Below are 20698 nucleotides of genomic sequence, written 5' to 3'. Positions count from 1 at the left end.
AGACGCAGTGTGATCTCCACATGTGTGGTTCCCACCATGAAGCATGAAGGAGGAGGTGTGATGGTGTGGGGGTGCTTTTCTGGTGACACTGTCTGTGATTTATTTAGAATTCAAGCCACACTTAACCAGCATGGCTACCACAGCATTCTGCAGTGATACGCCGTCCAATCTGGTTTGCACTATGTGGGACAACAGGACAATGACCCAACACACTTTCAGGCCGTGTAAGGTCTATTTGACCAAGAAAGAGAGTGATGGAGTGCTGCATCAGATGACCTGGCCTCCACAATCACCCAACTTCAACCCAACTGAGATGGTTTGGGATGAGTTGGACCACAGAGTGATGGAAAAGCAGCCAACAAGTGCTCAGAATACTGGTGAACTCCTTCAAGACTGTTGGAAAAGCATTCCAGGTGAAGCTGGTTGAGAGAATTCCAAAAGTGTACAAAGCTGTCATCAAGGCAAAGGGTGGCTACTTTGAAGAATCTCACATTTGAAATATATTTAGATGTGTTTAACACTTTTTTTTGTGGTACATGACTCCTTATGTGTTATTTCATGGTTTTGATGTCTTCACTATTATTCTACAATGTGGAAAATAGTACAAATAAAGGAAATCCTTGAATGAGTAGGTGTGTCCAAACTTTTGACTGGTACTGTATATACAGTAAATATATAAAAAATGTTTTAACTATTATATTTATTAAGGTAAACGTTTATTGTGATATGATTAAGGGGAGGGTAGGAAGCATGAGTTTTTACTCACCAATTTAACAACACAGTGTGGCCACAGACTTAGTAACTTAGTTGTAGTCTGGTTACCTATAAGTACAAACATAGTTATGTTTTTGGTTATTAAAAATGTATTACATTATTTCCGGGTTAACTTCTAAACTACCTCTAATGCACTCAACGTCATATGGAGGATCTACTCTGTGCTACAGAGTTCATATGCTAGCTTGGTAGCTATCTCAAGCTGGCTACCATTAGCCATACCTCAGCTGTGTTATCTAGTGAGAACCCATTAGCCGTCGGCTCAAAATGAAAGAGAAAATCATACCTACTTGCTCTAATTGTGTACTGTAGTACCTCGTCTGTTCTTTTTGTTTTGTAAACTTTTTGTCATGTTCTCTGTGAAGTAGGCTACGGGAGTTATGTAACTTTTTCAACCTTGGCTTAGTGCTAGCATGCTTGGGGTCCAACATCTTGAATCTATTTATTTTGGATTACAGCCCTGTGAAGTGCCACCCCGTCACTTTGGTACTGTAGCTAACTCAGTCTGCACTGTCTTTGCTTTTGATCTGCGGTTATGTTTAAGTTGTGTTTTGTTAGTTGTGTTGTCACTGGTCTCCTGTAGTTGGACTCTAGCTTGCTGACCATAACCGTGATAGTTGGCTAAGCTTGCTAGGCTAATAGTGTGTTGGCTAAATAATTCACGTTAACTGGCTAGCTTGCTGGCTAGAATAACTGCATATAGGTAACATTCCTTTGTAACTGGTTAGATGCCATTATACATTTTCAAAACTTTGGTTTACTTTAATGTAGCTGTAAGCTAGGTGTTGATAGCAGGCTGGTAAGGGCTAATGGTATCAGGCTCGTAGGGCTAGTTAGCTAGAAACTTTGCAAGTTGATTTGTAACAATGCATTCTTAAAGTATTTACTTGTAAGTGTCACAAATCCCGTTTCCTGAGTCTGTTTTTTTGCCTGTGTTCTGTCCTGGAGTGTTTTTTTCCGGCGTCCTGGAACGCACCCTGTCTGGTTGCCGGGCAATGAAGCCAGTTGGGAGTTCTGATTACCCGCACCTGTATCCCATCAGCTATCTGCACACCTGGTCCTGATCATCATCTCTCTTCTTCATAAGCCCGGACCTGACATCCATTCCCTGCTGGATCATTAGCCATGAACAGTATGTTGTGCCATAGTATCAGCCTCAAGTTGGATAGAATTTGTTTTGTTGTTTTTTACGTATTGCTTGCCTTAAACTCACCTCCGTTTGTTCTGTCTTCAGTTACTCACCCGGATCATTTACCCCATTCCCGCCTGGTCGTCGGAGGATTCCGCTACCCCATTGGATCCACCTATTTACTCCCATCAACTCACCACCGCTGCCCGCTACGCCACCTGGATATATCTACCCATTCACATTCACTTGTAAACTCACCTTCTTCCTACTCTCCTTGTCCTGGTCTGCTTCTGGGTTCGATTTTGAAAGAACGTGACAGTAAGTTGGCTGACAATATAATTGAAACCAGCAGTCATGAGTGCAAACTATTTGGTTTAATTTATACATTAAGATATTTCTGTTCTAGTTTAGATTATAGAGAATAGACTGTCTTGCCGGGTCCTCCATATTACATCGCACCCCGGAAAAACATTTTCTGACATGACTTCAGCATTCTTTGGGCTGATCGGTTTTCTAACTCCAAAAATAGAAAAGTGAGGTGTAACTATTGTAAGGGGTGCGTAACTGGTGGCAGGGAAGTCAGACGCAGGAGAGCAGAACTGGGTAATAACCGGAACAGTTTAATTAACAAACCCACGGCATCCAGAAAATACAAAATATGGGTACAAAACCCGTCATGCACCAAACAAAATGTGCACAAGCACTTACAACAAACAATACTCCACAGACATGGAGGGAACAGAGGGATAAATTCACATATTAATTACTAGGATATGTAAACCAGGTGTGCAGAAAGACAAGACAAAACTAATGGAAAATTTAAGATGGATCGGCGCTGGCTAGAAGACCGGTGACTTCGACTGCTGAACGCCAGCCGAACAAGGAGAGGAACCGACTTCGGCGGAAGTTGTGACAACTATTGCAAATACCTACCCTTTAATTGTAGAGCACTGGGTCAAACATGACATTTTTGTGATGTAGGGAGTGATGCAATAAATGAGTTGTATACTGTACAAAAATATGAACGCAAACATGTGAAGTGTTGGTCCAATGTTTCATGAGCTGAAGTAAAAGATCTCAGAACTCTTCCATACGCACAAAAAAAAGTATTTTTCAGATTTTGTGCACAAACTTGTTTATATCCCTGTTAGTGAGCATTTCTCCTTTGCCAAGATAATCAATCCACCTGACAAGTGTGGCATATCAAGAAGCTGATTAAACAGCATGATCATTACACAGGTGCTCCTTGTGCTGGGGACAATAAAAGGTCACTCTAACATGTGCAGTTTTGCCACAGATGTCTAAAATGTTGAGGGAGCATGCAATTGCCATGCTGACTGTCCATCAGAGCTGTTGCCAGATAATTGAATGTTCATTTCTCTATCGTAAGCCGCCTCCAATGTTGTTTTAGAGAATTTGGCAGTACGTCCAACTGGCCTCACAACCACAGACCACGTGTAACCACGCCAGCCCAGGACCGCCACAACCGGCTTCTTCTCCTGCGGGATCCGCTGAGACCAGCCACCCAGACAGCTGATGAAACTGAGGAGTATTTGTGTCTGTTATTGAGTACCACCGTATGAGTCATAAAACCGATAAAACCTAGAGGTCAAACAAGAAAACTGTTCCATTTGTTTTTCCACCGTTCATTTTTCCCATTAGGGATTTTAGAAACACTTCAAATAAGGTCTGTGTTTTGTGTAGGCTTACCCTGTCGTGACGTTTTGATAACCGTATAAGTCTCTCTGGGACAAGGGGACTTTTATCAATATATTAGACTCTATCTACTCTCAGATTCAAAAATGTATTTACCCCCAAAATTAAACGCTAATCAGCTGCTAATGTTGCCATCATAAAGAACTACAAATGCCATGATCTGGACGAGACTGCCGAAATGAGGCAAAGGTAAGAATCTCTGGATTAACTATCTAATGTTTACCTAAATTTAGTCATTAATATATTGACTACATTTCTTTAAATTGACAATTCTGTGAACTCTCTTGTGCAAGTTTTAAATTGACACCATACCGGTTATCAAAGGTGTCAGCTAAATATGACATGCAGGGATTTGTAGTCTTGCATGATGTCTACTTTGATGCTAATTTGCATTTTTGAGTCTGAGAGTAAATAGAGTCTAATATATTGATAAAAGTCACCTTGTCCGAGAGAGATTTAGATGGTTATCAAAATGTCATGCCAGGGGAAGACTACATTTCCGTGTTTGATCGCTAGCTTTTATGGGTATTAATGACACCTCCACTGTGGGGCTCTATAAAGCACTTTTGTGGGGAAAATGTATTCTGATTGGCTGGGACTGGCTCCCCAGTGGGTGGGCCTATGCCCTTGCCCAGTCATGCGAAATCCATAGATTAGGGCCTCATTTATTTATTTTAATTGACTGATTATATAAATTGTACCCCAGTAAAACCATCGAAAATGTTGCATTTATATTTTGTTCAGTAGAGCTATACTAACCAACCACATTAAGGATTTCCTTGGCCAACATGGGAAGATATTATTGCAGGCAATTTGTGGCCCTATTTACCAGAAGAAAATGTATTCTCCACTTACCCAGTCCTGCACATTATGTTCCTCTGGTGGCCTGAGCAGTGACCGGTCCCAGATCATGTTGGGTTTGCCATGGCGCCTGATCTTACTGCGGGTTTTGTAGGCATAATATGCAGCTACACACAGTGCCTCCACTACAAAGAACCCAAGCAACAAGCTGTTCGGGGAGTGCATGCTCCTGTTGGTGTAGAATCCATTGGAGGTAGTAGCGTAGGTAGTAGCGTTCTCTCCATGTGTTCGCCCAACCTAGGTTTGTTGCCAACGACGCTCCCTCTCTCTCAGTGAGCCACACAACTTATCAGTCCACTACAACTCAACCCAGTGGACCTCAATAATTCAGACAGACACCAGTAGCCAGCTGGAGCAGGTGCAATCATGCATGCACAGCGAATTGCCCATTGTTGATTTTTCAGTGTAACATTTCTAGTGTTGATTCAGGGGTTATATTCACTCTGTAAGAGTGAAATTAACACAGTGGTGTAAAGAACCACCACTGTTGGTGTAAATAACCAGAGTTATTGTTTTACAAATTGGAGAGTAAAATGGTCCAATCAAAACCACACCCATCTCTATCGTATTTCCTAGCATGCCCTACTGCAGGTCGATTTTTTAGGATCGTTTTTAATATTTGTAATTATGCATGTGCATTGACTGATTGTGTCGTGGAAATTCTTACACAGGAACACTCAAAGTCAATCTTAATGAATAATTGTTTATTGTCAGCACGCTGGAGAGGTTCCAACCAACTCAATGCACCATAGTACACATGTCAATCAGGAGCTCTGCCTAGGCAGACCCAGCAGTTGTCTTATATATGGCTATACACAGACAAGTTATATTTGCATGATATGTGTATAGCCATATATGCAAAATCCCTGGATGTTTTTGGAACTAGTGAATGTAACGTGTAAATGTAAACTCTGATTTTTTTATTTAAATATGAACTTTATCAAACAAAACATACATGTATTGTGTAACATGAAGTCCTATGAGTGAGTGTCATCTGATGAAGATCATCAAAGGTTAGGGATTCATTTTATCTCTATTTGTGCTTTTTGTGACTCCTCTCTTTGGCTGGGAAAATAGCTGTGTTTTTCTGTGGCTTGGTGGTGACCTAACATAATCGTTTGTGGTGCTTTCGCCGTAAATCCTATTTGAAATCGGACACTGGTGAGATTAACAATAATAATACCTTTAAAACGATATACATACATGTACATATACATGTATACATATACATGTACTTATACATTCAGCAGAGCCTTGTCTGGCAGCGAAACAGTTTATTCAGTCTCATTTAATGCCTTTTTTAAAAACATAGCAGATATTATTTTTATTCAACTAGGCAAGTCAGTTAAGAACAAATTCTTATTTTACAATTACGGTCTACTCCGGCCAAACCCTCCCCTAACCCGGACGGCGCTGGGCCAATTGTGCACCGCCCCTATGGGACTCCCGATCACGGCCGGTTGTGTTTCAGCCGGGATCAAAGCAGATTCTGTAGTGACGCCTCTAGCACTGAGATGTAGTGCCTTAGACTGCTGTGCCACTTGTGAGGTCTGATATGGCTAACTTGCTTAAACAAATGTGGTTTCTACTGACAATTTAGATGTACAAATTATGGCATAAGGGGATGACAAGCGGATAAGAGGCAATCTGTAATTTTGATTAAGACATTAATGAGCGAGCTAGGGCAGATGTAGTCAATATAACTATTTGTACAGCACTTTTTAAATATACAGCGACATAATTCAGAATATGGGCCGTTCTTACAGTGTCCTCCCTGTACACCAAGTCAGACCGTAGGATAAATAAAGGGGGCATATAAGCAGACAATGAAAGCTCTTATAACAGGTTATAGGCAACATGTGCACCACCAAGTCAGAACATTAGGCAAAATTAAGAGGGGAAAATATACCAAATTATTAGGGTGAGGCACATGGGCTACTAACAGCTTACTACACAACATACACTTAGTATTACTTTCTTAGCTACAGTATACATATCTCCCTGGCATATTACATAATTTATGCAACAGCATACAATACATTTTTGGACTCACCTTGTTGTGTGTTGTACTCACTTGAACAGGAAGGTGGTGTGGCGGTCCTTCGTGGGCAAATTTTCCCAGCAAACTTTGTCATCAAAGTCTGGCATTCTCTGGATTTATGATACTTTCATGACAACTGAGAACTCTGAAAAAAACAAGGTCAAGTCATGATGATGTCAGTGATCTTCAGGTCGTAGAGCTAGAAAGAGGCCAGAGTTCCCGACTTACAATTTCGAGTTGGATGACTGTTCAAAATGTATTTTCCCAGTCGGAGATCGTTTTTTCCTGAGTTCCCAGTTGTCTTGAACTAACTGAAGTCAGATATCCCAGTTCTGTGTTAACAGTTGTTTTGAGTGCAGCAGACATCATGCTGGATTGACAGCATGGCCATTGTTGAATGTTTATCATTTTAAGCTTGGAAAGGAGATCCTATTCAACCAAGAATTGGGACCACACACCCACTTATTGTTGAATCTGCAATTTCCAACTTGTTGTGTAACGTTTATATCCAATGGCCGATGAGCACCGATACGTTTCATCTATAATTTCTCTTCATTATTTCTCTTCATATGACAAGGATTAAAAAGGATTTGCCAGTAGATTGTCGGCTTGATTCATGATTATGACTGCTAGCTAAGATTTTGAAAGTGTGATGTTGACATCAGTCCAATCAAAACTACTATAGATATAACGTGATTTGACATAATTTTATTTGTGACCTTGAGCCTTCTTGGATGGGCACTGTATATATATACTGTATATCCCGACAAGAGTGAATGGAATAAGTGAATGGGATAAGTGAATATAAGTCAGTGATTGTGTCCGTAGCAGTTTGTATGAATTTGAGCGGTTACATACAATACATGTTAACAGCAGTTGAGGCTTCTGAGAGGTCATAATAATGACTAGAATAGAGCGAATGGAATGGCATCAAACACATGGAAACCATGATACCATTGCACTTATACCACTCTAGCCATTGCGAGCCTGTCCTCCCCAATTAAGGTGCCACCAACCTCCTGTGGTTGACAGAATGGCTGTGAGTCAGAGAGAGAGAGAGTGTGTTGCTGTACTCCCAGGTAAGGCCCTTCCTTCTGGTACCACCGAAGGCCACAGTATTCAATCAGGAACCTTGAAGATGTGTCACCATCCAGGCACATGTCACAGCATGCAGTGGCCTGATGGCAATGCATTATGAACCTTTCATCACCAATGCTGTATTAACTTTTACTGCACATGTTGAACAATTCAACTCATTGATATTAGCATCATTGATATTGTCACGCCCTGATCGGTTTCACCTGTCTCACCCCCTCCAGGTGTCGCCCATTTTACCCTGTGTTCTCTGTATGTTTGTTGCCAGTTCGTCTTGTTTGTCAAGTCAACCAGAATTTTTCTCAGCTCCTGCTTTCCCCAGTCTCTCTTTTTCTCGCCCTCCTGGTTTTGACCCTTGCCTGTCTGGACTCTGAGCCTGCCTGCCTGACACCTCTGCCTGCCCCTGAGCCTGCCTTCTGTCCTGTACCGTTGCGCCTACTCTGGATTACCGACCTCTGCCTGACCTGACCTGACCTTGAGCCTGCCTGCCATCCTGTACCTTTGCCCCACCACTCTGGATTATAGACCCCTGCCTGCATTGACCTGTCGTTTGCCTGCCCATGTTGCTGTAATAAACATTGTAACTTCAACACAGTCTGCACTTGGGTCTTACTTGAAACATTATAGAAATATGGAAATTCACAAACAATATTCAGTTCATTAGTGTTACGGATACAAGTATCCTGTGTGTATCCTGTGAGTGTGTTTCTTTTCTCGCCTTCTCCCCTCACAGGTGAAAATCATCACTCCCCAATCAGTTACCAATCATCAATCAGAAGACACACCTCCTCCTGTTTCCTACCCAATCACCGTTCCTTTCCCTTTGTTTAAAAACCCTGTCAGTTGTTTGCTGTAAAGCTCAATCTCTCTGTAAAATGCCATGTCTGTAGGTCTCTCTGTTTCACTCTCTCTTTTGTATTGACCTCTCTTTTGTTTGAGCACCTCCATATCACTTTGTCCTCACCTGTGAGTATTGTTTTTGGTTATGGTGTTTGTTTACTGGTGGGAAAAGGGGGAACAAGTCACCCATGGGCATACAATACCCGTAGGTAAACTTTGTTAAATACACTAGTTAGAACTGGGTGGACCACCCACTGTATTTTTGGTTAGTTAGTTAGCTGTTGTTAAAGTAGGCTAGTCTAGCTTAGGGGTGTTTTTGAATACTTATTGTTTCTTTCCTTGGGTCCAGCTTAGCCCCTTTTCCTGCTCCCCCCCCATTACTGTGTTTACTAATAAACCTTGAGTTTGACGGTAGATTTCAGTTGTCGTGGTTATTTCGTTCTCACTTTTACTTTGTCACTATTAGAATTTGTATGAGTTATGTTACGGGTCTCATTACCATCCCCCCCCTAGACTGTCCGGCCAAAAGGGATTTGTAACATAAGTGGGTGCTCATCCGGGATTTGTCTTTACTGACACCCATGCCGCTCATGCAGATTGTTTTAGTGGTATAGTTCAGTGTTGAACGTTATAGCTGAGGTAGCATTAGTGGAAGTTAAAAAGCTGGTGTTAAATGTATTGTTGGAAGAGCAGAACAAGAGTTGTGTACAGGAGACGAGAATGTGTTGGACTACGTTAGTCGCTTTCGTGAGTGCCTACACCAAGCTTGTGCTCTCGCAAAGGAAGGTCTGTCTTCCTCACAGAGGAGCATGAAAAGACACTGTGATAAACAGGCTGTTTCTCATCCAATACAGCCAGGTGACCAAGTACTGGTGTTATTACCTGTTCCAGGATCTTCACTGTCAGCTCATTTCTCTGGTCCTTATTTAATTGAAAATAAAATAAGTGAAACTGACTATGTGCTTCAAACTCCTGACAGACAACGCCAATCTGGTGTGTCACATTAACATGTTGAAAGCGTAACAATTAGCATTTACTAATAGGGGTAGACAACCCTGGTCCTGGAGTGCTTCATGTTTTTGATTTAAGACTTGGAATACCAGGTGTGCTGAATTTAGGCTATCACTGAACTGATCAATTAGCTCAGCAATAGAACGTTCAATTGAATGGAAGTGGTGCTGTACTGAATGACCAGTTGGAAAATGGGGAAGTGTTGGGTTGTGGGTTCAAAATGAACCAGTGCCCTTTAAAATACGTCACTCGTTGATTCAAGCCACACCCGACACACCCACTGAACGGAGCAAACGTAGCTAAAAGTCTGTTCAAGAACGTTTTGGGAAAGTGTGTCAATCAGTATAAACCGTTCCGCAACATAGATAACGTTCAAACGAACTGAATGCACCCCTGTTTTAGGGCCTGGTTGGAACAAAATCTTGCAGTACCTGCGGCATTCCAGGAACAGGGTTGCCTACTCCTCCTTGAGGGTCTTGTGGTGTCGCAACTGTTGTGAAAAGTATTGGGCAACAGCTTTCTTCCAGGGCCCATATTCACAAACTGTCTCAGAGTAGGGATAGTGATCTAGGATAACCTCCCCCTTGTCAATGTAATTGTACTCAATGTGAAGGAAAAACAGATCTTAAAATCAGTACTACTTTGTGAATATGGGCCTTGGCTTCTCAGCATGCTGACCTGTCAGCAATGCCACTCCACCTGAAATACAACAAAAACATGAATAAGAATTATCTTACTCGGTAACATAGATAATTAGGTAATGAAACACACTTGTAAATGTGCACAAGCCTAATCAGCTAAATTGTCTGAAAACAACACAGCCTATTTGTAGTGAAATTAGGAGGGGCATTTCTCTTGCCAACGTTCAGTCACCAATAAACAGGCAGGGGAACAAAGTAGTTTGACTTAGACTGTTGAATATTCAGTAACTCGCTGGTCTTTAAACTATAGCTAAAATATCAACGCAACATGCAACAATTTAAAACATTTTACTGAGTTTCAGTTCATAAAAGGAAATCGGTCAATTTAAATAAATTCATTAGGCCCTAATCTATGGACTTCACTTGATTGGGAATGGATGGAGCCATGGGTGGGCCTGGGAGGGCATAGGCCCACCCAATTTGAAGCCAGGCCCACCCACTGGGGAGCCAGGCCCAGCCAATCAGAATTAGTTTTTTTCACAAAAGGGCTTTATTACAGACATACTCCTCAGCACCCCACCCCGCCTCTCTTTTCCCTCATCAATCTACACACAATACCCCATAATGACAAAGAAAAAAACAGGTTTTTAGACATTTTTGCACATTTATAAAAAAATATATATATATGATATTCCATTTACATAAGTATTCAGACCCTTTACTCAGTACTTTGTTGTGAAGCACCTTTGGCAGCGATTACAGCTTCAAGTCTTTTTGGGTATGATGCTACAAGCTTGGGACACCTGTATTTCTCCCATTCTTCTCTGCAGATCCTTTTCAAGCTCTGTCAGGGTGGATGAGGAGCATCACTGCACAGCTATTTTCATGTCTCTCCAGAGATGTTCGATCAGGTTTGGTCCTCCATATTGATCATGATGCATGCAACAAATGATATCAACACCCCGAGGGCATTGGACACAAAATACGAATACAAATGTAACAACACAATAGATAAACAAGTTCTTTGAATTTTTTGGCGGGTGCCTTTTCATTATAGGGTAGACATTTGTGATTTCTAGCTGCACCAGTCAAAGCATTGGAGTGTGTAGTGAAGCAAAACTTTAGTGGTTAAAAACATTAATGTCCCCCTCACATACTGAAATTGCATTTTTGTCCCCCCCCCAGTTGGAATTGGATACAAAACGAGGCAACGGAGTGCTTACGGGCCATGCGGACGCCTCCGAGCAGTCGGGTAGGCTGTTTGGAGTGTTTTTCCGACGGGATTTAAAAAATATATATAATAATAATATTATGTCCCCCCCACTTCTAAAACCAAAGCTGCACTCCTGGTCAGATGTATATAGATTTTGAATTAAAAAAATCAAGTGAAAATTGACAAATTATCATATGATGCAAAACACATCATACCGTCTGTTTTCTATATTTTTTTAATGTTATATATCTTAAACTTGATTGCTGATATGCAAAACATTTTGGGACTATATCAAAAATCGACTAATGAAACAAATACCGGTCCTGCGTCATTTGAAGTGCATCTTATAAAGGCTTCATAAAGCTTTCAGTAAGGCTTCATAAACACTACATAGAAGCTTCACAAATCATTTATAAGCGTATATCATGCTCTATAAAGATTCATAATGTGGCATAACTGTGTGACATAACCATCCATTTATTCTTTCACATTTATTAATCCTCTACAGAGCATTAAATACGGTTATAAATTATTGGTGGCCAATTTATGTAGTGCTTATGAAGTCAATCTCTAAAATGTATTGCAACAGAATTACAGCATTGAGGCAATTCCATGGTAACAGTGATGCTGAGACTCGGGTGTTTTTATTTCAAATGTATGTCAAACAAAAACCAATGATTGCAGGTAAACAAACCTTACATTTACACAAATAATAAATATGTTTTACTGTCACATTCGCCGATAGGTGCAGTGAAATGTGTTGTTTTACAGGGTCAGCCATAATAGTATGGCACCCCTGGAGCAAACTAGAGTTAAGTACCTTGCTCAAGGGCACATACAGATTTTTCACCTTGTCGGCTCAAGTATTCAAACCAGTGACCTTTCTACTTTTATCAATTTCCACATACAGTGGGGAGAACAAGTATTTGATACACTGATTTTGCAGGTTTTCCTACGTACAAAGCATGTAGAGGTCTGTAAATTTTTTATCATAGGTACACTTCAACTGTGAGACGGATTCTAAAATCCAGAAAATCACATTGTATGATTTTTAAGTAATTAATTTGCATTTTATTGCATGACATAAGTATTTGATATTTCAGAAAAGCAGAACTTAATTTGGTACAGAAACCTTTGTTTCCAATTACAGAGATCATACGTTTCCTGTAGTTCTTGACCAGGTTTGCACACACTTGCAGCAGGGATTTTGGCCCACTCCTCCATACAGACCTTCTCCAGATCCTTCAGGTTTCGGGGCTGTCGCTGGGCAATACGGACTTTCAGCTCCCTCCAAAGTTCAGGTCTGGAGACTGGCTAGGCCACTCCAGGACCTTGAGATGCTTCTTACGGAGCCACTCCTTAGTTGCCGTGGCTGTGTGTTTCGGGTCGTTGTCATGCTGGAAGACCCAGCCACGACCCATCTTCAATGCTCTTACTGATGGAAGGAGGTTGTTGGCCAGGATGTTGCGATACATGGCCCCATCCATCCTCCCCTCAATACGGTGCAGTCGTCCTGTCCCCTTGGCAGAAAAGCATCCCCAAAAATGATGTTTCCACCTCCATATTTCACAGTTGGGATGGTGTTTTGGGGGTTTTACTCATCCTTCTTCTTCCTCCAAACACTGCGAGTGGAGTTTAGACCTTAAAGCTCTATTTTTGTCTCATCAGACCACATGACCTTCTCCCATTCCTCCTCTGGATCATCCAGATGGTCATTGGCAAACTTCAGACGGGCCTGGACATGCGCTGTCTTGAGCAAGGGGACCTTGCATGCACTGCAGGATTTTAATCCATGGCGGAGTAGTGTGTTACTAATGTTTTTTTTGAGACTGTGGTCCCAGCTCTCTTCAGGTCATTGACCAGGTCCTGCCGTGTAGTTCTGGGCTGATCCCTCACCTTCCTCGTGATCATTGATGCCCCACGAGGTGAGATCTTGCATGGAGCCCCAGACCGAGGGTGATTGACCGCCATCTTGAACTTCTTCCATTTTCTAATAACTGCGCCAACAGTTGTTGCCTTCTCACCAAGCTGCTTGCCTATTGTCCTGTAGCCCATCCCAGCCTTGTGCAGGTCTACAATTTTATCCCTGATGTCCTTACACCCTCTCTGGTCTTGGCCGTTGTGGAGAGGTTGGAGTCTGTTTGATTGAGTGTGTGGTCAGGTGTCTTTTATACAGGTAACGAGTTCAAAAAGATGCAGTTAATACAGATAATGAATGGAGAGGGCTTCTTAAAGAAAAACTAACAGGTCTGTGAGAGCTGGAATACTTACTGGTTGGTAGGTGATCAAATACTTATGTCATGCAATAAAATGCAAATTAATTACTTCAAAATCATACAATGTGATTTTCTGCTAAATCGACAGTGTACCAAATACTTCTTCTCCCCACTGTAAATGTTTTAATCTGAAAGCCCTTTATGCCAGGATCTGTTCTTATGGCCTCCGCCAGGGGTTCTATGGCTAGCACAAAAAGGAGTGGGAAGAGTGAACAGCCTTGTCAGCCACTTTCCCAGTCTTTAGAGGTTGTAGACATCATGACATTAGTGGTGAGCTTGGTTTGCAGTTCATAGTATAAAATCTTAACCCAGTTGACAAACAAAGGACCAAAATTAAACTTAGCAAGGACCTAGAATAGGTATGGCCACTCCAGCCTATCAAAGGCTTTTTCAGCATCTAGAGATACTGCTGCTATACTGTACTAGGATCGCTCCTCACACTGGCCATGTGAATTAAATTGAATAGTCTGGGCAAATTATTGTTGCAGGATCTTTTCTGTATAAAGCCTGTTTAATTGGTGTTGGTCAAGTTTAGTCAACTATTGGCCTAATCTATTCGCAATCGCCTTAGAAATCGATTTATAGTTAGCATTGAGGAGCAAGATCAGCCTATAAGAAGAGCATTGTAGGGGGTCTTTATTTTTCTTATTTATAACTTTTATAATAGCCGTGAAAAAGGAGTCCGGTAGGCTCTGTGACAGCAGCTAAATTTAGAACATCCATCAAGAGAGTAATAAGCAAATCCTTAAACTCCTTCTAAAACTCTGGGGGAAATCTGGTGATTTGCCAGATGGTAGAGAGGAAATTTCCTTTTCGATTTCTGTTTTTGTTAAGGGATGATCTAGTTCGTTTAGGTCATCCTGTGTGAGGTGCGGTAGTTCATTAGTAGACAGAATTGTCTATCATTGCTTGTTCCGTTCCATCAGAAGTGTATAGAATAGTATTGTTTAAATTACTCATTAATCTCTTCCGGGTTGTGAGTCACTTGACCGTTTTGATTTTCGATAGAGTTGATGGTTCTCAAATTCTCCTCAGTTTTTATCTGCTTTCTCCCCCAATTCAAAATATCTTTGCCTAGTTCTAAGAGTAGCCTTTTCAGTTTTGTAAGTACTTAGGGTATTTTAGTTTTTTTTATTCACCAATAAGTGGTGTGTTTCTTTAGAGCCAGATTTATGGTGTTCCTTTTGTAGTAATAGGATTTTGTTCTCTAATTCATTCAATTCAGCAGTGTATTTCTTTTTGAGACCTTTGCTATCGGAAATGATTTGACCACTATGAAAGGCCATCAATGTATCCCAGAGTACAAAACTATTGCGAGAGGACGGACAGTTTGTTTCACAGAAACTTAATTTGGTTTCTGATAAATTTACAAAATTCTGTCTGTTTCAAAAGAGTTTGGTTTAGGCACCATATACAGGTCCCTTGAACTCCATCCAGCATCCAAACAGAAAGCGTGAGGAGTGAATGATCTGAGATAGTTGTGGAAACGGAGTATTTATCCAGAGCTATCGGTTAACTGTGCTGATAGGAGAAAATGATCAATCCGGGTATGAGAATTATTAGGGCAGGAGTAGAATGAGTAATCTCTATCTTGCAGGTGGAGCTTTCTCCATGTGTCTATCAAATTGAAGCCGGTCATAAATTATAAAGTACATTTGGCTGACTTAGTCAATGAGGTTGCTTTAGGATCTATCCAGAATCGGATACAGACGAAAATTAAAGTTGCCCCCAGCTAAGACTGTTCCCTGAAATTCTGCTAATATATCTTGACTGAAAATATGCTCAACATAATTAGGTGCCTATAAATTTAGCAAGGTCAGAATACATTCTGCCATGGACCACTATATAACATCCCAGTGGATCAATAATTGTTTTCGGTACACAGAAGGGTACATTCTTATTGATAAACACAGCTACTCCCTGTGTCTTCGTGTTAAATGAAGAGGCAAAGACCTGACCCACGCATTCCCTCTAACTTAATTAAATTAAGTAAAATGTTATTGGTCACATACACATATTTGGCAGGTGTAGTGGGTGTAGCGAAATGCTTGTGTTCCTAGCTCCAACAGTGCAGTAATATCTAAAAATTTACAATGCACACAAATCTAAAAGTAAAAGAATTGAATTAAGAAATATATAAATATTAGATACAGCAATGTTGGAGTGACATTGACTAAAATACCGTAGAATAGAATACAGTATATACATATGAGAAGAGTACAGCAGTATGTAAACATTATTTCAACATCATTAAAGTGGAGGTGTTGTTTCGTACCTTCACCACCTGGGGGCGGCCCGTCAGGTAGTCCAGGACCCAGTTGCACAGGACAGGGTTCAGACCCATGGTCCCAAGCTTAATGATGAGCTTGAAGGGTACTATGGTGTTGAATGCTGAGCTGTAGTCAATGAACAGCATTCTTACATAGGTATTCCTCTTGTCCTGATGGGACAGGGTAGTGTGCAATGCGATGGTGATTGCATCGTCTGTGGATCTAATGAGGTGATAAGCAAATTGAAGTGGGTCTAGGGTGTCAGGTAAGGTAGAGGTGATATGATCCTTAACTAGCGTCTCAAAGCACTTTAAGATGACAGATGTGAGTGCTATGGGGCAATAGTCATTTAATAGTCACATTGGGTACAACATCTCCTACACACTTCCTGATGAACTCAGTCACGGTATCCATGTATTCGTTAATGTTATTCTAAGAGGCTACCCGGTCCACGTGATCAAAACAATCTTAAAGCATGGATTCCAATTGGTCAGATCAGCGTTGAATAGACCTTAGCACGGGTACTTCCTGTTTGAGTTTCTGTCTATAGGAAGGGAGGAGCAAAATAGAGTTCTGATTAGATTTGCCAAAGGGAGGGTGGGGAGGGCCTTGTAGGTATTTCAACAAGTTGAGTAGCAGTGGTCCAATATTTTTCCAATGCGAGTACTACAGTCAATGTATTGGTAGAACTCCGGTAGCGTTTTCCTCAAATTTACTGTGTTAAAATCCCCAGCTTACAATAAATGCGGCATCAGGATATGTGGTTTCCAGTTTGCATAAAGTTCAGTATAGTTCATTGAGGGCCATCGTGGTATCGGCTTGAGGGGGAATTTACATGGCTGTGACTCTAACCGAAGATAATTATTTTAGGAGGCAATACAGTCGGCATTTGATTGTGAGGTATTCTAGGTCGGGTGAACAAAAGGACTTGAATTTATGTATGTTATCACAATCACACCATGAGTAGTTAATCATGAAACATACACCCTGCCTTTCTTCTTCCCAGAGTTATTTGTTCCTGTCTACACGATGTACTGAGAACCCAGCTGGCTGTATGGATATCCCAAGAGAGCCATGTTTCCGTGAAACAATTCCTGATGTCTCTCTGGAAGGAGATCCTCACCCTGAGCTCATCTACTTTATTATCCAGAGACTGAACATTAGTGAGTAATATACTCTGAAGCGGTGGAGGATGTGCACGCCTCCTGAGTCAGACTAGAAGTCCACTCTGAATACCTCTTCTCCACCGTCGTTGTTTTGGAGCAGCCTCTGGAATAAGTTGAATTGGTCTTTAGCTTTTTCAAGTACATAAGCACTAATTTTCATTTAACAGGTCCATTCAGTCCATTAACTTTCAATGATGTATGATTTACTGTCTTAGCCAGGAATATGTCCAAAAAGGGTGTCGGATATTCTTTTGCTTATTTTCAGTGAGCCTGTAGTCAAACACATCATATAAAGTAAACGTCTGTCAGAAAAAATTACTGTAACATAAAGAAAACAAAACAATCCGTTCCCTTCTTCCCCCCGGTGTTGTTCTTGAACGTGCCCAGCACAAATCTCACCTGTAGTGGAGCTACACTTCCTGCGTCGCTATTCCTATATTCGATTTCTCACATGAAGGCAAACGTGAGCCTGGAGCTCAAAACCAGTAAATAAAAAAAACAGCATCCTTATATGATACAAGTAAAAATATCATGGCTCAGCCATACAAAAAGGTCTAGCACATCACAGTGATGCCTCTGAGGACCATGCCTGTCTCAAATAACAATGTAAAAACAAAGTGACACTCTCTGGTGAAAAGGAATAGTTGTGATCTTACGTCATTGATCTGTCCTTAGCCTCTCTGTGATATTCGGAACGGTAGCGTCCCACCTCAACAACAGCAAGTGAAAGTGCAGGGCGCCAAATTCAAAACAACAGAAATCTCATAATTAACATACAAGTATTTTACACCATTTTAAAGACAAACTTTTCGTTAATCCCACCACAGTGTCCCATTTGAAATAGGCTTTACGGCGAAAGCACACCAAACGATTGTTAGGTCAGCACCTAGTCAGAGAAAAACACAGCCATTTTTCCAGCCAAAGAGCGGTGTCACAAAAAGCAGAAATAGAAATACAATTAATCACTAACCTTTGATCTTCATCGGATGACACTCATAAGACTTCATGTTACACAATACATGTATGTTTTGTTCGATAAAGTTCATATTTATATCCAACATTTTTTGCCAAGTTTACATTGGCATGTTAGGTTCAGTAGTTCCAAAACCGGTGATTTTGCAGAGAGCCACATCAATTTACAGAAATACTCATCATAAATGTTGATGAAAATACAAGTGTTATACATGGAACTTTAGATAAAATTCTCCTTAATGCAACCGCTGTGTCAGATTTCAAAAAAGCTTTACCGAAAAAGCATACCATGTAATAATCTGAGTATAGCGCTGGGACAACAAAACAGCCAAACAGATATCTGCCATGTTGTGCAGTCAACAGAAGTCAGAAATAGCATTATATATATTCACTTACCTTTGATCTTCATCAGAATGCACTCCCAGGAATCCCAGTTCCACAATAAATGTTTGATTTGTTCGATAAAGTCCCTCATTTATGTCCAAATACCTCCCTTTTCTTGGCGCGTTTACTACACAATCCAAAATCACGATGTGCAGGCAAGTCCATGCGAAAGTTCAGACAAAGTTATATTACAGTTCGTAGAAACATGTCAAATGAAGTATAGAATCAATCTTTAGGATGTTTTTATCATATCTTCAATGTTCCAACCGGAGAATTCCTTTGTCTGTAGAAAAGCAATGGAACACAAGTTAACTATCACGTGAACGCGTGTGGTCAGCAAATGGCATTCTGCTACTTCACAGTAGAAGCGTCAAACAAGGTTCTAAAGACTGTTGACATCTAGTGGAAGCCTTGGGAAGTGCAGTAAGACCCCATAGATAATGTGGTTTCGATAGGGAATGAGTTGAAAAACTACAAACCTCAGATTTCCCACTTCCTGGTTGGATTTTTTTTCTCAGGTTTTCGCCTGCCATATGAGTTCTGTTATACTCACAGACATCATTCAAACAGTTTTAGAAACATCAGTGTTTTCTATCCAAATCTACCAATAATATGCATATATTAGCAACTGGGCATGCGTAGCAGGCGATTTACTCTGGGCACCTTATTCAGCCAAGCTACTCAATACTGCCCCCCAGTCCCAAAGAAGTTTATAGTATAATCCAGCAAAGCAGTCCTACCGGTTATGAAAGTAATAAGGCATGCTAGTGGGATTACAGTCCAGCACAGGATGCTGGTGGCACTTAATTGGGGAAGATGGGCTCTTGGTAATGGTTGGAGTGGAATAGTATCAAGTACAACAACCATTTCCTGAGCCGATCGCCTGCAGTCCACAGAGAAATGTTGCGACTTCTTTGGGCGTTTTGAAGAATCTTCTCTGTCCACCATGGATGATTCTCATCGTTGCAGGTTGAAGCAGTGCAAAGGGAATGGTCTTGGAGGTAAATGATCTTTACACCTGGTAGGAAGTCCTTCCTACGTTTTACCATCCCGGGACTCATCTCTGGAAATAATTGAATTAACTCCCCATTGTATAGGATCAACCCCTTCTCTTCGAAATGTTTGGCCGAGAACTGAGAACTTTCTCTCTGTCCTGGTACTTCAGGAACTGGACAAGTAAGGGTTGTGGGTTCTGTTCAGGTGATGGGCGAGTGACCTGTGTGCCCGTTTGATGATCAGGGGCTCAGCAAAATGTTCTTTGCCCAGAAGGAAGGGGATAATGGCAGCAGCGAAATCAATGGGGTCCATCCCTTCACAGCCCTTGCGGAGGCCGATAATTCTAATGTCGCTTCGCCTACTGTAGTTTTCAAAATGGTCTACCTTATTCATCGGGGATTTGTTGTTTTTTTGCGCAGTTTCTGTAATTTCGTCCCCATGCCCTCTAGCTTGTCCTCAGCACTACCGATACGCTCTTCAGCCTCTTCCATTCGTGATCCTAGCTTGTTGATTGATGGAGCAGCTAATCTCAGCAGTTTTCAAGTTAAATTGTGTTGTGAGGGTGTTATTGCCTTCTGTGATCAGGATGGGGGCTAGCCTAGCTTCTTGCTGATGTGTAATGGTGCCATCTTGGGTTTCCCAGGAGGCTATTGTCAGAGATTCTTTCTCTGTTGTTTTTTGGTCTGTTTTAGTGCTTTTCTTGCCTTTTTCTGTCTTGTAGGCATATCACCAGTTATCAAGTTTTAGGATAAATTTGTTAAAGATTCATCGGGAATTCTCAGTCAAGCGTCTTCCTAGATACTCTGCATCATGTGACCCCCCCAGAGGTGGAGTTATTAAATTACATTCCAAATTCCGTATCACCAAGCAAAAAATTGGTAGTTCCAACTGCTAACGTTCACTTCCCTGAAATGTCTGTAATGTCATGTTTCTTCTCGCATTATCGCATTGTTATATTTTAAAAGTTCCGAATGTATTTTAAGTTTAACATTACAGTTATTCTCACTTGGAATATACTTTCTGAGGCTATCATCTATTTCTCATGCATGTACATCTCCTCAAACTATCAAATACATTAGCCATGTAAACACAAACCTCACCACAGAGCAGCAGAGCTGTCTGAGGTTGTGCATAGGTTGCTATTTAGCTGTAATTAGGACATTTTCAGCTGACCTTTAAACTTGGCAATACTTTCATTGTGTCTCTGTTTGGAATACACTTGTGTCTTATAAATGTCTGTGTGCAGTACTCCAAAAACAGGGAATATTCAGAAAAACATTCAATCCACATGTCCGAGGTCTCATCACATCGAA

At 41.1% G+C, this 20698-nt stretch overlaps 1 long non-coding RNA gene across 1 annotated transcript; it reads left to right on the top strand.

Moving 5' to 3' along the window:
* Positions 1-8478: 8478 nt before the first annotated feature.
* On the top strand, positions 8479-17378 carry LOC127911053 (uncharacterized). The gene is made up of 2 exons (XR_008077489.1): positions 8479-8582; positions 16874-17378. It is a non-coding gene; the product is annotated as an uncharacterized LOC127911053 (long non-coding RNA).
* Positions 17379-20698: the final 3320 nt, after the last annotated feature.

Source organism: Oncorhynchus keta, chromosome 23, assembly GCF_023373465.1.
Source record: "Oncorhynchus keta strain PuntledgeMale-10-30-2019 chromosome 23, Oket_V2, whole genome shotgun sequence".
Classification (NCBI taxonomy): Eukaryota; Metazoa; Chordata; class Actinopteri; order Salmoniformes; family Salmonidae; genus Oncorhynchus; species Oncorhynchus keta.
This window is presented reverse-complemented; position numbering and strand designations above follow the sequence as displayed.